This window comes from Dermacentor albipictus, chromosome 9 (assembly GCF_038994185.2).
Source record: "Dermacentor albipictus isolate Rhodes 1998 colony chromosome 9, USDA_Dalb.pri_finalv2, whole genome shotgun sequence".
NCBI lineage: Eukaryota > Metazoa > Arthropoda > Arachnida > Ixodida > Ixodidae > Dermacentor > Dermacentor albipictus.
In genome coordinates this window covers 19808481-19826290 of record NC_091829.1, presented here as the reverse complement: position 1 = coordinate 19826290, position 17810 = coordinate 19808481, and the positions used below count along the sequence as shown (strand labels likewise).

Sequence of the window (17810 nt, the reverse complement as noted above, 5' to 3'; positions counted from 1 at the left end):
GATGCTGCCCCTAACAACCCAAGTTGTAAGCATGCTGGAGCTACGAGTCGTCTTATGAACTTACGAGTTGGTCCGCAGCCGCTTGTGCACGCCCCGACACACAACAGTTCAAGCTCAGAGCTAGCCGATGTCCTCAAATTCCTGTGCCGCAAAGACCTTGTTTCAAGCGGTCTTATCAAGTTTGATGATCGACCTGAGAACTTTCGCGCTTGGAAATCATCGTTCAAAGGTGTCGTCAGAGATCTAGGTCTTTCTGCCCAAGAAGAGCTAGACCTCCTCATCAAATGGCTTGGCCCTGAATCGTCAAATCAGGCTCGGAGGTTGAAATCGGTGCACGTGGATGACTTTTCAACGGGCTTGAACGTTGTGTGGAAACGGCTCGACGACGTCTTTGGGCGCCCTGAGGCAATTGAGGATGCACTACTGAAGCGGCTGGAAGACTTCCCGAAGATATCTTACCGGGAAAATACCAGACTCCAGGAACTTGGCGACCTCCTGCTAGAACTCGAGGCTGCAAAAACTGACCCGTATCTTGCCGGTCTTAGCTATTTGGATACCGCAAGAGGGGTCAACAAAATTGTTTCGAAGTTGCCATCTGGACTTCAAGAAAATTGGATGTCGGCGGGGTCGAAATACAAGAAAGATCACCACACTGCATTTCCACCCTTTTCTTTCTTTAGCAAATTTGTTAGAGATCAGGCCAGCATGAGGAACGACCCGAGTTTCATCTTGCATCCACAAAATGCCTCGTCTGAATTCAATCAAAGGAAGGAAAACAATGGTACCAAGACCACGCGGCAAAGATCATCTGTGTCAGCGAGGAAAACAGAAGTGGATCCTGTTTTTGCCAAGAATTATCAAGATGCCACTGCTAACGAACAGCAACCGGAATCGAGGGACTTGAAAAGGTGGTGTCCATATCACAAGAAACCTCACCCTTTGGAAAGGTGTCGCGCCTTCCGTGAGAAAACCTTGGAAGAGCGGCAATCTTTCATAAAGAAGCAAGGGATCTGCCTACGATGCTGCTCATCCAAGAACCACATGCAGTGGCAATGTCAGGCAGTTGTGATATGCCTCATATGCGACAGCGCCGACCACGCCACAGCGCTTCACCCAGCACCGCCAAGCTCAGAGCCGTCAAGGGCTAGTGGGTCTGATGACAGTACCACAGATGACTCAGAAAGAAGAGTCACATCTAGGTGTACTGAAGTGGCAAACGCTGACAACAGCACAAGGTCGTGTGCCAAAATCTGCCTCGTAGAGGTCACCCATGAGACTCAGCCTGAGAAGACAGTTAGAGCGTACGCGATTCTTGACGACCAGAGTAATCGCTCGTTGGTTAGGCCAGAACTCCTCAACGATTTCGGAGTGAAGGGGACGCCTACGCAATACACGCTCCGCACTTGCTCCGGCAGTACTGAAGTGGTTGGAAGAGTCGCTCATGGTTTTTTCGTGCAGAGCATGTCAGGCGAAGTCAAGTTTCCTCTTCCACCTCTCCTCGAGTGCAAGGCAATTCCAGAAAACAGAGAGGAAATTCCGACACCTGACGCTGCAAGGCACTACCCGCACTTGAAGTCAGTAGCAAATCACATTCCGCCTCTTGAGGAGGCTGGAATACTGCTCCTCCTTGGCCGGGACATCCTAAGAGCTCACAAGGTTCGTCAGACAATCAACGGACCCCACGACGCGCCGTATGCTCAGAAGCTCGACCTCGGATGGGTCATTGTCGGTGATGTTTGCGTTGGTCGAACGCGGAAGACGGGCAGCGTCAACGTGTTCAAGACCCATGTGCTGGACAGTGGGCGACCATCTCTTTTCGAGCCGTGCCCAAGACATTTCTTTGTTAGGGAGGCACCGATTCTCTACTCTGCGGATAAGGTCTCAAAAGATTTACGATTGGCAGCAACATTGGATGACAACCTGGCCCCGAATCTTTTCGAGACAACAGAGTTTGACAACCAGCGTGCTCTCTCCATGGAAGACAAGACATTCCTCAAGATAATGAACAGTGAATTCACCCAAGACAAATTAAACAATTGGGTCGCCCCTCTCCCCTTTCGCACACCGAGAAGTCGGCTTCCGAACAACAGAGAACAAGCTCTGTCTCTTCTGCTCTCGCTACGGCGTACCCTGCGAAAAAATCCTGAAACAAGGGAACGTTTCGTGAACTTCATGAACGAGCTCTTCATCAAGGGTCATGCGGAGGAAGCTCCACCACTTCACGTGGACGAAGAATGTTGGTATCTGCCCATATTCGGCGTTCACCACCCCCAGAAGCCTGATCAAATCCGAGTCGTATTTGACTCCAGCGCTCTGTATGAAGGGGTATCTCTGAACAATGTTCTCCTGACCGGCCCTGACCTGACGAATAACCTTGTGGGGATTTTGATACGCTTCCGGCAAGAACCAGTTGCGGTTACAGCGGACGTCCAGCAAATGTTCTACAGTTTCATGGTTCGCGAGGACCATCAGAACTACCTGAGGTTCCTCTGGTTTAAGGGCAACGATATCTCCAGAGAAATCATAGAGTGCCGAATGAAGGTTCACGTTTTCGGCAACAGCCCATCGCCAGCTGTTTCAACGTATGGCCTTCGACGGACTGCCCAACAAGCTGCCCTACGATTTGGTGAAGATGCCAGGAAGTTCGTTGAAAGAGATTTCTACGTCGACGATGGGCTTAAGTCTCTTCCAAGCGAAGAAGATGCCATTAGTCTGCTGCAAAGAACGCAGAAAATGCTTGCAACAGCTAACATAAGGCTGCACAAGATAGCTTCGAATAAGCAGAATGTGCTGAATGCATTTCCTCGAGAGGACCACGCCCAGGGAGTGAAGAACCTCGACTTCGGCACAGACGCGTCGCTTACGCAAAGAAGTCTCGGTCTACTGTGGGACATAGGCGACGACAGCTTCGTCTTCAGGGCTCCTCGTCAGGACAGGCCATATACGCGGCGAGGAGTGCTGTCGACCGTCAACAGCCTTTACGATCCACTAGGGTTTGTGGCTCCAATAACGGTTCAAGGCAAGTACCTTCTCCGTGACCTCGTGACGAAGGGTTATGACTGGGACACACCGCTTTCGGACGAGAAAAAGCAAAGATGGGACGAGTGGAAGAACTCTCTCCAGACACTACAGCACCTTCACGTGCGAAGAACGTACGCGCCAGTCTCGACGCTTGAAGCCGAAAGCAAGGACATTCATGTATTTTCAGACGCGTCCACAAGGGCCGTCGCAGCTGTGGCATACCTACGCGTGACTGACAAGCAAGGAAACAGACACGTCGGATTTGTCATGGGAAAGGCCAAGCTTGCTCCACAACCAGAACACACCATCCCAAGGCTTGAGTTGTGTGCAGCAGTGCTTGCTGTAGAGATGACCGATTCTATACTACGAGAATTGGACTTCCAGCCGAACTCGGTCACGTTCTACACGGATAGCAAAGTGGTCTTGGGTTACATATGCAACGAAACAAGAAGGTTCTACGTGTATGTGGCCAACAGGGTGCAGCGGATACGTAGCAGCACGCAACCTGAACAATGGAAATACGTTCACACAGACGAAAATCCAGCAGACCACGCCACTAGAGCTATTCCAGCAGCACAGCTTAAGAGCACGAACTGGTTGTCCGGACCTGATTTTCTCTCACGACGAGAAGAGGAAGCACGGTCGTCGAGCTTCATCCTCTTAAATCCTGATGAAGACAAAGAAATACGCCCTGAAGTCTGCACTCTGGCGACGGAGGTGAACAAACGACAGCGACTCGGAGCTGAACGCTTTCATAGACTCTCGAACTGGAAATCTCTCACTCGTGCTGTAGCAAGTCTGATCCAGGTTGCCCATCGCGCAAAGAACGCATCACAAGGAGAGGTAGCTCCCGTAGAGGCGCTCTCCAAAGCCAGGCTCGTCATCATTCGCGCAGTACAGCAGGACGCATTTTACGAAGAGATATGCTGTATCCAGAGAGGAGAGCAGGTTCACAAGACAAGCTCGCTTCGAAGGCTTGACCCATTCTTAGACGCCAACGGCTTGATCCGCGTCGGCGGCCGCTTGAAGAGAAGCGACCTTCCAGACGACGAGAAACACCCTCTCTTATTGCCAGGTCGGCACCATGTGGCGAAGCTTCTCGTGCGCCACCACCATGAATGCGTGCAACACCAGGGCCGACACTTCACAGAAGGAGCCGTACGAGCTGCTGGGTATTGGATCGTCGGAGGTAAAAGGAGTATCTCATCCGTGCTGCAAGCATGCATTTCATGCAAGAAGCTGCGAGGGCGCTTTCACGACCAGAAGATGGCTGACCTTCCGGCAGACCGAATCAGCACAGATCCTCCTTTCACGAATGTTGGAATCGATGTTTTCGGTCCCTGGATGATTGTCTCTCGCCGAACGAGAGGTGGTGTTGCAAACAGCAAGCGCTGGGCACTCATGTTCACTTGCTTAAGCATTCGCGCAGTGCACATTGAGCTGATCGAATCAATGGATACGTCGAGTTTCATTAATGCCTTCCGAAGGTTCCTAGCAGTGCGCGGGCCCGTCAAGCTAATACGCTCTGACTGCGGGACCAATTTTATCGGAGCTTGCAGAGAACTTGGAATCAGCGCAGAGGGCATTCATCGCTCACAAATAGGCAAGTTCCTCAGCGGAAACGGCTGCAAATGGATATTCAATCCACCGCACGCGTCCCATATGGGCGGTGCGTGGGAGCGGATGATAGGCATTGCACGTCGCATTCTTGACTCAATGCTCATGCAGTCACGTCATCAACGACTCACGCATGACATTCTTGCAACCTTTTTGGCAGAAGTTGCGGCCATCATTAATGCCAGGCCCATAACTCCTACTTCGTCTGACCCCGAAGATCCCACAATCCTAACTCCGGCGACACTCTTAACCCAAAAACACGGAAGCGCATCTGTAACAACTGGGCAGTTAGATACAAGCAACCTCTACAAACGGCATTGGCGTCTCGTGCAAAACCTGGCTGACGAGTTCTGGAAGCGCTGGCGCACAACGTATGTCACTACTTTGCAACAACGCCGAAAATGGCAAGCAGCAAAACCCGACCTCAAAGAAGGCGACGTCGTTCTACTCAGGGATAAAGAAGCAACCCGCAACGACTGGCCCGTCGGAGTGATAACACGAAGCCTGCCCAGCGCAGATGGAAGGGTGCGCAAGGTCGAGCTGAAAACAGCCAAAGACGGGGTTGTGAAAACATTCTTCCGACCAACAACAGAAGTTGTGCGTTTGCTGTGACCGTGATATAGTGGTGGCGTCTTAACAACTAAAGACACCAGACGGGGAGTGTTCTGTGCGCGTCGCGAATTCACGGCCAGACTTTTCTTTCAAGAGGGAAGCGAGCCTTCCTTACTTTTATGGCTTTCTCTTTCACTGGCCCCCCGCGGACTCCAAGCTGTGCGCGATAGAAATGACTCCGCTCCCTCCGTTCGGTTCCAGTGACGACGCTTCGGGGTGTCGGCTGTTGTTTCCCGTGCCTGGGGGCGGCGACGGGGATGGAAACCGCAGTTGGAAAAGCGCGGGACGGGCAGACTCGCCCCACCAGCCCTAGAGACCGGACCACTTTTTTAAGGGGCTAAAACTGAACGTTTTGTGTATTTTTGACTTGCTTTTTTGACCTTCTCAGAGTAATTAAAGTTTGTTTTAAATGTTCAACTGCGTTCGACCCGTTATCTAGCTGGACAGCGGACGCTTTGATCCCGTCAAGTGCGATCCGCGAGGCCAGCATAGTGCCTCATAATCAGATCGTGGTTTTGGCCCGTAAAACCCGACAACTTATGCTAATTCTGATTAGTAAAACTTCAGTGCGTGCTCGAATTGACGTGCAATAGTTTGGTGTTTATAAAGTTGTACGACGTCATATTAGTGCTGTTACAGACCATTGGGTGAGCTTATGTTATCGACGTCCATTGGGGACACCTGTATATGACAATACAATACAAAACACCTGTATATGACAATACAAAAGCAATACCGTAAAAGCCCGCATATAACGAAATGTAAAGTAGTTTATTTGCGTATCATAAGAAAAAGAAAAAAAGACACATAATGAAACTTTAAGAGCTATCCCGGATATATCACAGGAATGTAGCTTGACTTTTCAACACCATAATAAGAAAAAAGGAAGTTGAGCTATGTGCAGGTTTGCCGTAAATGTAAAAAAAAAAAGACCACACACACAATAATAATAATTCCGGTGTTTAATTTACCTGTCAGACAACGACCTGGTTGTGACGCACCTCGTAGTGGGGGGGACTCCAATTTAATTTGACCTGCTATGACGGTTATTCAATTTAAATAATATTTTCAATTTGACGGTTCTATTGACATGCACCTAAGTACTTACTATGTAGCACGCGAGCGTTTCTGCATTTCTCCCTCATCAAAACCTGGAGAGGGAGAGAGAGAATAAAGAGAGAGAAAGAAAAAGAAAAGCGAGAGAGAGAGAGAAAGAAAGAAAGAAAGGAAGAAAGAAAGAAAGAAAGAAAGAAAGAAAGAAAGAAATTTCCGGCGCAGGTGATACTGCTTTTTTTTTTTTCTCGCTCCGGTGGTGTGCGAAAAAAGAACGCGTGCCAACTCTCCGATCGCAACAGCGGGAAGTTGGTATTGCATCATCCACGGTCGCGCCCGCCTCTGCCGTCATGAGAAAAGCGAGGTAACTTTTTTTTTTGTGCTGCATATAAAAATAACTTTGATATCGCGTTAGTTGTGCTTGCGCAAAAAAAAAAACGTAGCTTAAAAAAAAGAAATAGTTACCCGGAAAAAAAAAACCGTAGCAGAGCGTGGTTTCGATCCACGGACCTCTGGGTTATGGGCCCAGCACGCTTCCACTGCGCCACTCTGCTGCACGGGAACTGCGGTGAAACGGAGCTGTAGGCATCAGTGCGGAAGGATATCGATCCTGAAAGGCGCGGTTTTTGAACGGTAAGTCAGGACTCGCACTGGTGGAGGAGGGTGCTAGATTTTTTTTATTAATAACCGTGCGAAGTCAAGGAAATGTAGGGGGAAATTATACTTGCTGTACTTTTTATTCAATGTAGAAATGATTTATGAGTCACAGTCTATAATTCATACCAAGTTTCAATAACGAAATATAGCCAATGGCTCCCTGCTTATGCCAGAATTGCGGACACAAATCCAAGAAGCGAAACCAGCATATAAATATATCTGTGTGTGTGTTCACGAATATGTTAGCGGATGCGACCGCAATGCGCAAAACATAATTCCCGATAGAAACCAATGTTGAAAAAAAAGTGGCATGCTGCTCGTACATCCTTTATTCGGTGAATTTTTACAGAAACGGTTCCATTTCGTAAAAGAAATAATTAATTCAGATTGGATTGAACCAGCGAAACACGAGTGTAGCGCGCCAACCTCTTGTCGCCATCCTAGGCGATCCGTTCAAACTTCGAAGCGGCCCGAGTGCAGCGCGGTGTCTTCGCACGACTTCCACATTGCAGTCTCAGGTCACGAGTACTCCACCCACACTTTCCCGTCAACAAAAGGCCTTCTCTGGGGACCTCAACTCGGAAGGTCAGCCCGTACGTCGCACGACTTCTGACGACCTTGGTCGCGTTGTCCCCAGGGAGGGGACGTCGTTGTGGCGAACACAGCAGAAAGGGGGAAAAAAAGAAAGTTTTTCTTTTATTTTTTGGGTATCAACGCCCACAATTGCTCTACCGCCATGTATACACATAAACAAGTTGTTGAAAGCTTTTTTTCCCGTAGCCGGAGTGCCGGGGTATGGTGGCTAGCCACCATAGCCGGGGTTACTGAATGAGGCCGTTTGAACGATGAACGAGGCACGTTCGGCAGCCCGTGGAGGAGGGACAAGCAGTACATACTCGCAGGTAGGGCGGCGCAGGTGAGGCTCCTCCCGAAAAAGCGTGCAGTCCCCCCCCCCCCCTCCCCTCAACCCCTTTCTGGCCTTTCCGCACGGGTCGTTGTTGTTGAAGAGGAGAGCTCTTCCGCCTTTTCTTTCGCGGCGCGATGGCGCATGCGCCCTGCCCTAGCGGTTTTGTCGTGAGTTTTTGAAAGGGTCGCGCGGCCAGATCTCGGGGGAGCGCTGAAGGAAAAAAAAAAAGAAAGAAAGAGAGAAAAGGCAGCACGGACGCGCACTGCAGCGAACACTCGTGCCGTGAACCGCGTTGCAACCCCACTGGTTGATCTACGTCGGTGCTGTGCCGAAAACGTGCGTCTAGATAGCGCAAGAGCTGCAACTACCCACTTTAAACCAGAAAAGCGCGCCTCGGCTGCTTCGTCCGGACTGCGCCGTGAACCGCGCATTGCCGCCTTTCGTTGATGGCTAGCAAATTTGTCGAATAACCGCGCCTATACACTTGGCCGACACTTTAAAAACATCAGGCTGCTAAAGAAGTCTTCTTTGCAACGTCGGCCCTCACTTGCTGGTGGTGGCAGCGCGCTCCTGACTTCACGCACTCGTTTAAGGCGCGGTAACACTGTGCGATACGAGACCGACAGTTAAGGCGCTGACGTCACCGATTGGCCGACAATTCAGCGCAGTGTGTCGCCGAGACCATTTTACGATACCAGGCCGACAACGGCACAACCGACGAGAGCGAGTTGTCGTAGCGCGACCGACTTTCCTGTCGACGGCGCCGACGAAATCGTGCACGATATACATGCACGACGAACCCCCGCACGTTCGGCCGTCGAAGGGATAACGCGATATAGCCGTAGCGCCTTTCCCTTGCATATGTAATTACTGGCGCTCAAAACATGTCGAAGCGTGCCTTCGAAGTTGAAATGCTCGAGCTTCGGCCCTCTCAAGCTGCGCACGTGAATTTTGAAGGTTAGGTCATGGCACAGTCGAGATCTAGATAGTGCACCCGCAACCGGTCGACCTGAATTTAAAAATAAGTAGTTAGGACGAAGGAAACTGCTTTTATAGTTCAGTTCTCCCCTTAGCTATTTGAAATCAACTAATCTTTATTTCGCATGGCACTGCGCGCAAAATAAGCGACAAGTGGCGACACAACGCTGTGCTGTATCTCTTCCCGAAGGCTATATATATATATATATATATATATATTGTAAGCACTATTAACGTACTTCGTCGTTTTCATTTGTACATAGCCATCATCATCTTCCCTCTTCTTCGACTTCTTCGCGCGTGAGCTGCGGGCGCTGCCTTTTTGGAATAAACAGCGCTGGGCAACTTGATCGGTCTCGGTATTATAAAGTGGTGGAGGTACGTCAAGATCCCGACGTCCTCTCGCGTTCCCGTCCTCCCTGGAGCTCCGTTCCGGTCGCCGCCTGCACCCAGCTACCCCTACAACAATGGACACTTCCAACCCCGGCCCTTCCGGCGCCTCTAACCCTACCACTGTAGAGACGACCCCGCCTGCGGCGCCCTCTTGGACTGTGACGAGCCCTCAGCGCGATCCCCCTGTCTTCGCAGGACTCCGCGGTGATGACGTAGACGATTGGATCGACCACTACGACCGCGTGAGTTCTTGTAACAAGTGGAATGACACCCAGAAATTGAGGCACGTCGCCTTCTACTTGACCGGTGTTGCAAAGACGTGGTATTTCAACCACGAATCCGACATCGCGGATTGGTCCACGTTTACCTCGAAGCTGCGGCAAATATTCGCTTCCTCGTCTGGCCGTGCAGAAGTCGCCAAACAGAAGCTGGGAACGCGGCGCCAACTTGCCCAAGAGTCTTACACCTCATACATAGAGGATGTCTTGGCTCTGTGCCGCCGTGCGAATCCTAGCATGACGGAAGCCGAACGCGTTCGCCACATCTTAAAAGGCATTGGGCCTGTCGCATTCAACGCCTTAATCGTGCAAAATCCGGCTTCTGTCCAAGACATCACTTCAACGTGTCAACGCCTCGACGAGCTGCAGTCTATTCGTCTTCCACATGACAGCAGCGATCCTCAGGTTCCCCATTCTCCAGATCTACGTGCTCTTATCCGCACCATCATCCGCGAAGAGCTTCACCTACAAGACCTCAGCCGTCCACCTGCTGCCTGCGCCCCATCCCCCACCTTCGACTTGCGCGAGGTCGTAAAGCAGGAGTTGACAGCGATGACCACACCCACGACGCATCTTGCTCCGGTAGCGCGCTCCACACCTACCTACGCGGATGTTGTTTCGCTACCCACCCCTACCGTGCCTTCCGTGCCTTCCGTGCCTACTGGCGTTTCCTATGACCATTTGGCTTCGATGGGACCCAGAGCACTTGCTGCGCCATCGTACCCTCAGTGGCGTCCACCTCGTCCGGTTTGTTTTTACTGCGGTATACGCGGCCATATATCCCGCTTCTGCCGCCGGCGCCAGCAGGATGAAAGGCGAGGCTATGCTGAGCATGAAAGAGACCGCACTCGCCGATCAGCCGACTACTATCCCGGACCGTACTCGTCCCCGCCACAGCGTTCTCCGTCTCCACCAGCTGCTCCCAATCTGCCTCATAGTTCCCGTTCGGCCAGACGTCGTTCTCCATCCCCTTACCGGCGCTCTACATCACCGCTTCGCCCCACTTCCCATTTTGTCGACCAGCACTCGGAAAACTAACTGTTGCAGTTTTTGGAGGGGAAACTGCTTCTTATCGGTCTTCAAAAATTCCTCCTGTTCGCCCGGCCAACATGCTTTCTGTGACTGTCGAAGGTGTTCCCGCGTTAGCTCTCATCGATACCGGTGCCGCCGTTTCTGTTCTGCGGAGTGATCTGTGTTCGCGGCTCCGTAAAGTAAAAACGCCTTATCTTGGACCTATTTTGCGTGGTGCTAATAATGCATTCATTCACCCTGACGGACAGTGTACTGCTCGTGTTCTCATCGACGGCATACGCCACCACATCGAGTTTCTCATCCTTCCAACGTGTATCCATGAAATTATACTGGGTTGGGACTTCCTACATTCTGCTTCAGCCGTCATTTCATGTAGAGAGGAAGTTGTCCACATCACGGATACAGAGCTTGAACCTGTTGCGGACTCTTCACTTTCATGCGTGAACTTGACCATCGCTGCCGACTACGTCCTGCGTCCTGGTCACGAAGACGTTGTAGCCGAAACTTCCAGTCAAATCGCCGACGGAGACGCCCTAGTCGCCCCTTCTTCCCGCTGTACTTCTCGCGGAATTCTCATTGCCACCTGTCTCGTCCGGTTTTCACGCGGCTGCGCCCTTCTGTCTGCTTGCAACACGACCCCAGATCCTGTGATGTTGCCCAAAGGGATGACTGTGGCAACCCTCGCCGACACTCAACCTATCTCTCTAGTCACGCTTTGCCCTTCTTCATCGCCAGCCCCAACCTCAGGTTTGGATGATTCTTTCCCTCCTCCAGCTGTTCTTGGTTCTGACCTAACAGCCGCGCAGTCCGAAGCCCTAATGGTGGTCTTGGCAAAACACAAAGCCTGTTTCGACAGCTGTTCCCCTGTGTTGAGCCAAACTCCTGCGGCTACACACCACATCGAAACCGATGGTTCCGCTATTATACGACGACGCCCTTATCGTGTATCGCCGTCGGAACGAAAGGTCATTGAACAACAGGTTGCTGACATGCTTGCGCGGAAGATAATACGACCTTCATCTAGCCCATGGGCGTCTCCCGTGGTCCTGGTAAAGAAAAAAGATGGCTCAGTTCGCTTTTGCGTGGATTATCGAGCGCTCAATAAGATTACACGCAAGGACGTATATCCAATCCCTCGAATTGACGACGCTTTGGACACACTACAAGGGGCGGAGTATTTCTCCAGCCTTGATCTTCGGTCAGGATATTGGCAAATTCCGATGAACGAGACTGACAAAGAAAAGACCGCATTCGCTACACCGGATGGCCTTTATGAATTTAACGTGATGCCTTTTGGCCTTTGTAATGCTCCTGCCACATTTGAACGCATGATAGACAACGTCCTTCGTGGTCTAAAATGGAAGACATGCCTCTGTTATCTGGACGATATTGTCATCTTTTCGTCTGACTTCAGCCAACATCTTCATCGATTAGACGAAGTTCTCAAGTGCCTTGCGAATGCTGGTCTCCAAATCAATACAAAAAAATGCAAATTTGCAAGCAAAACAATAAAAGTATTGGGTCACGTCGTCTCAAAAGCTGGCATCCAGCCTGACCCCGAAAAGATTAGTGCCGTTCTTCAGTTTCCTCGCCCCCAGCAACAGAAAGATCTACGTAGTTTCCTCGGCTTGGCGTCATATTTTCGTAGATTTATACGCAACTTCGCAGCAATAGCAGCTCCTCTACACAAGCTACTGGTTACCGGTGCCTCTTTCACGTGGACTAGCGACTGCGAGTCGGCTTTTCAAGCTCTCAAGCGGCATCTTACTTCCGGACCAGTGCTTCGCCACTTCGATAATCGTGCCCCCACCATACTCCATACTGACGCAAGTGCACAAGGTATTGGCGCAGTACTTCTGCAACGTAATACAGAATCTAAAGAGCAAGTCATAGCATATGCCAGCCGAACACTTTCTCCAGCTGAGCGGAACTACACCATTACAGAGCAAGAGTGCCTGGCTATCGTTTGGTCGATTCAGAAATTTTGCCCATACCTTTACGGCCGCCACTTCACCATCGTCACTGACCATCATGCTCTGTGTTGGCTGTCATCAATGAAAAACATGTCAGGACGCTTAGGACGCTGGATACTGCGCTTGCAGGAATATGACTTCACTATAACATACAAGTCTGGAAAACGCCATCATGATGCAGACGCATTGTCTCGCTGCCCACTCTCACTCTCTCCCGGTAACGCGCCGTCGTCTTCCCAACCACGTCGTTCCGATGATACGCTTGCCTCCCACCAACTCTCGATAACGCCCCTGGACCAAGTTACGCTTTCATCACGCTCTGATTTCGTCTCGCTTCAGCGGGCCGACTCCTACTGTCGAGCTCTCATGGATCGCCTTAGTGGGTTCACCGAACCACCCAACAGCCGCTTGCGACGCCAACTTCGACAATTCCGCCTTCAAGGTGGCGTGCTACACCGCTACCTTTACCACCCAACAGGTCACCGGTGGGTCCCAGTTCTACCTCGCTGCCTTCGCTTGCGGGTATTAGAGGCACTTCACGACGATGTATCGGCTGGCCACTTAGGCTTCCACAAGACTTACGACCGCATAAAGACCCGCTGCTTCTGGCCTGGCCTATCAACAACGGTGGCCAAATACATTGCCTCTTGTGCGTCATGTCAGCACCGCAAACGCTCGACATCCCCTCCTGCCGGTTTACTACAACCTCTCCCTTGCCCGGACGCACCTTTTGAATTTGTTGGCATTGATTTATATGGTCCCTTGCCGTTGACACCCTCCGGTCACCGTTGGATTGTCACTTCAGTCGACCATTTAACAAGATATGCCGAGACTGCCCCTCTGCGATCCGGCACCGCTTCTGAGGTCGCCGACTTTTTCTTGCGCGCCATCGTCTTGCGCCACGGGGCTCCTCGCGTTCTTCTCAGTGACCGTGGCAAGGCGTTCATTTCACAAGTTCTCGAGGAAGTTCTTCGAGCCACTAATACCGTCCACAAATCTACTTCTACTTATCATCCGCAAACAAATGGCCTTACTGAGCGCTTCCACCGTACGCTGTCTGACATGATTGCCATGTACATCCGTCCTGACCACACTGACTGGGATAAAATTCTTCCTTTTGTGACATTCGCATATAATACTGCTATTCAACGGACTACCGGCTACAGCCCTTTCTTCCTTGTGTATGGACGATCTCCTTCCACCATATTCGACAGAGAACTATTTTTCGCACCTTCTTCGCCTAACGCGTCGCTTCCAGAAGATTTTGCTGCCCGAGTTGCACATTGCCGTCAAATCGCCCAGCAAAGCACAGAAGCTACCCAAGCTGAGCGCAAGCGTTACTGCGACAACAAACGCCGTGACCTACGTTTTCACCCTGGAGACCAAGTCCTGCTTTGGACTCCAGTCCGCACCCCAGGCCTCTGTGAGAAGTTCCTTCCACGCTACATTGGTCCATACACCGTTGTGCAGCAAACATCTGCAGTGAACTATCTCGTCCGCCCAGTACACTCCGTCACTGACCGGCGCCGCCGGAATGCCGAAATCGTTCACGTGTCGCGGATGAAGCCCTTCACTCCCCGTTTAGATAATCTCTAATCTGCGGCCAGGCTGGCCGCTTCCATGACGGGGGGAAGTTAGTGTAAGCACTATTAACGTACTTCGTCGTTTTCATTTGTACATAGCCATCATCATCTTCCCTCTTCTTCGACTTCTTCGCGCGTGAGCTGCGGGCGCTGCCTTTTTGGAATAAACAGCGCTGGGCAACTTGATCGGTCTCGGTATTATAATATATATATATATATATATATATATATATATATATATATATATATATATATATATATATATATATATATATATATATATATATATATATATATATGCATGCTATGTTTTGACATCATTTCATATCAGCGATGCGCCCTTTCCGCAATATTTGAAGCTAACGATCTGTGGATGTAGACGTCGATGTAAACGAATGCACCGCTTTGGTAACTACGACAAGGAAGGCTGCCCTCGGAAGACTTCTCGAATATGCGAAATATCCAAGTAATGTGTAAAGGCAATACGAAAAGCGAGAGATACAAGTGCAGAAATCGGCGACAACTCCAAGGCAGCCGTGTCGGCTGACGGAACTCGGCCGCACTGTCAGCACAACAGCGCAGCTGGGCCTGCTTATAAGCCCAGTGGCTTGCAGGAACGACATGCTGCTTTGAAGAAGCCATTAATCATTATTCGCGATCCACGAAACGCACGGCCGGCGCTCACTTCACACGGGCGCAGGTATACATAAATCAATCGGCGGAAGCCCCGGCGGCCTTCCAGAACGTTTCGAGCGGCGTGCGGCAGAGGGCAGCACAGGAAAGCGATGGAAGGCGGATCGAGCTCTCTCGCAGCGAAGAAAGAAAGAGAGCCGAGAAAAAGGGAAGGAAAAACGAGGGTAGGAGCGGGGTGTGTTTACTAAAGTTCGTAAAGACTTCGTTCAGTTTGCTACCCTACACGTGGGGAAGGATGTGGGGCAGTGATAGTGAGAGAGGGCTTCTGAATAATCACGTGCGCTGGACTAGGGTTCGGCGTGTCCGTCGCATTCAGGTACGGCGGAGGCGCTCGTGTAGCGTCGACCACCGCAAGCACGTGCACGTGCATCGGTACCTGGTTTGAAGGACAGCTTACGCCACATGCATACTCTTGAGTAATACCGTGTGCTTGAAAGAGAGAGGGAGATAATAAAAAAGGAAAGGAAAAGCTGAAAAGGTAACTACGGTCGCGCCCTGTTGCCTACTCTATAGAGGCTAGCCTCTCTATAGCTACTGTAAACGTGGGCAACTCCTTTATAGCTACTATAAACGTGGCGAAAGAAAATTAAGGGATTGTCTATCGCTCGGAACATGTCTTTAATAAATTGTGGTGGGGATGAGAAGGTCGTGTATCACTATGACGGAAACGAGCATGCTTGTATCGAGTAAACGAGAAAATATATTTTCGCTTTCGCTCTGAAAGCTGTGCAAGAATTACAGGTGGCGTCGTTCGACAGTGAAACATAGAATTACTGTATATGCTACCAAAGTTGGTAGCATATACAGTAACTCTAGTGAAACAGTGGAACCAAGTCGTGTACCGTCGAATAACCAATCGGCCGCTCAGGGATAGTTACGTTGCTTGCATACAATAGTGTAGTGCGTGAAATTTGTATTTTACGCTCTGCTGCTAAATTTTCTTTGCGTGAGAGTCTAATTACTTTCGTTTCTATGCTAGCGCGCGTTGAAAAAGTGGCGCCACCTTGTGCGAACGAGTGGAGTCACGGTGAACGGAGTAGTGCGTTGATGCGTGGCCTCCGAGATTGACACCTCGCCCAGTAATCGGCGATGTCGGCGTCCGTACAGGGTACTACGCAGATAAAAAAATTCTGTTTTAGAAAATTTTTACTCGCCTTCCAGAGAAACAAACCACCGCGCGTTTAGACACTTCGGATGGCATAGGCGTTCTATTGTGTTTCAATATATAAGGTTATTGAAAAGGGGCAGGCCATCTCTTTAAAGAAGACGGAGAGGAGAAAAATAAGACTAAAGAAATGGAGAGCGTGGTGTATACATATATAAGAAGTGATGGAGACCTCGTTACCGGAGCCGTGGACTGTAGTAGCAACGCTGCTGGCCACATCTCGTTGCGGTTTGTCCAAACTCGACGCGCCATGAGCGTTTTTGTGTTGCATAGCCGTTCTCGGCGAAAGAAAATAACAAAGAAAGGCTCCATGTCAACGTTTACGTCGCTGTCGTCACTTCAAGCCAGTAGCTAAGTAGATTGTGGTTTGTCCCTATAATCGTAGCACACCTGTCATCTCTGGTAGAACTGTACTGCGTCGCCACAATACGGCGCTACAAGCATTGCCAAGTGTTCTGCAACCCGATATCCCCGAAAGGGGTAATGAATATGAAAGTATTCTCGTAATACCGTTTCAGACAAGATCTCTGACGAATACCGGATATGTATGTGGGAAAGAATAAATAATGCTGACTTATACCAAGACAAAGAGGCGAGGTAGCTCTGGAACCCACAAATGTTGTTCACGCGTTGCATCGCGCTGAGCTTAGGCCTACCTCAACTCTCTAATTTTGGAACATGCACCATATATAACGCACATTACCTCCCTTAGGTGGCAGAAAAATGGTCGTCAAGTAATCTGTCGCCGCACTTGGAACCATTTTGGTTACGAATTAAGAAATACGGAGAACCATATACTGCTTAAAACATACTGAGCTCTAGGCTGTTCACGAGAAAAACTTTCTATTCATTGCAAAAGTCAGGGGGAAGAAATTTTTCTTCCCCCTGACTTTTGGTATTGAGATGCACGTAATATAAAATTTTTCACTTCATTTTAATAGATCAAACCAGGAAGAGTTAAGAGGAAACTTTAGCTGGGGTGCTCCTATATAAATACATGTAAATGAAGAATTCGCTTTTTCTTGGCAACCACTGCACCGAATTTGGCGAGGTTTGTGACATCTAACAGAAAAACGTAAAATCTAGTGACTCTTGGCTTCGAATGTATTATGTCGTCAATTTTTTATTAAAAACTGGCAAAAATCACAAATTTTCAAAAAAGGAAACGATCAAGTTTACTACTCTAACTCAGGAATGAGAACTGATATCACAATTATGTAGATTGCATCTGATAGCACATCTAAAGCGGACAAAATTGATATGTTACACATTAATCTAAAAAAAAAATCTGTAATATCGAAATACAACTTTTGCAGAATTCTGCAAAAGTTGTATTTCGATATTACAGATATTTTACGTTGTATATGAGGGTTAACCCTCATATACAACGTAAGGAATTCACGTAAGATATAAAATTGCATAACAAATTTGTCCGCTTTGGATGTTCTAATATATACCGTTTACGGAACTGGGACATCTGTTCTTGATGCAGAGCTATTAATTTGTAAACTTTGTGCTTGATTTTTTTCGAACTTTCGCATTTTCGAAAAAGGTTTAAACAATATTCAAGCCATAAATCGAAATTCCGCGAGCAACACTCACTAGAATTTACATTTATCTTTCAAATGCAACAAATTTCATTAAGATCGGTCCAGGGGTTATCTCAGGAAAGCGTTTTTGCGTTTTACATGTATTTGCATAGGACGCGTCGGAGTTGGGCCCGAGCTAGAGCTTCCTCTTAAGTGGAAGTTGGGTCAAACTGATAAATGAAAGGTAAATACAAATACAAACGAAATAACCATTCACGACAGTGAAACAATATTTTCTTTTATGCAAACACGCAGGTTT

General features: G+C 49.4%; 1 protein-coding gene and 1 non-coding gene across 6 annotated transcripts in view; one reads left to right on the top strand and one right to left on the bottom strand.

Moving 5' to 3' along the window:
• LOC135917315 (DNA primase large subunit-like) overlaps positions 1–17810 on the top strand; it is a 77176-nt gene that overhangs the window by 25837 nt on the left and 33529 nt on the right. The window lies entirely within an intron of this gene.
• Positions 6786–6857, bottom strand: TRNAM-CAU (transfer RNA methionine (anticodon CAU)). The gene has a single exon. It is a non-coding gene; the product is annotated as a tRNA-Met (tRNA).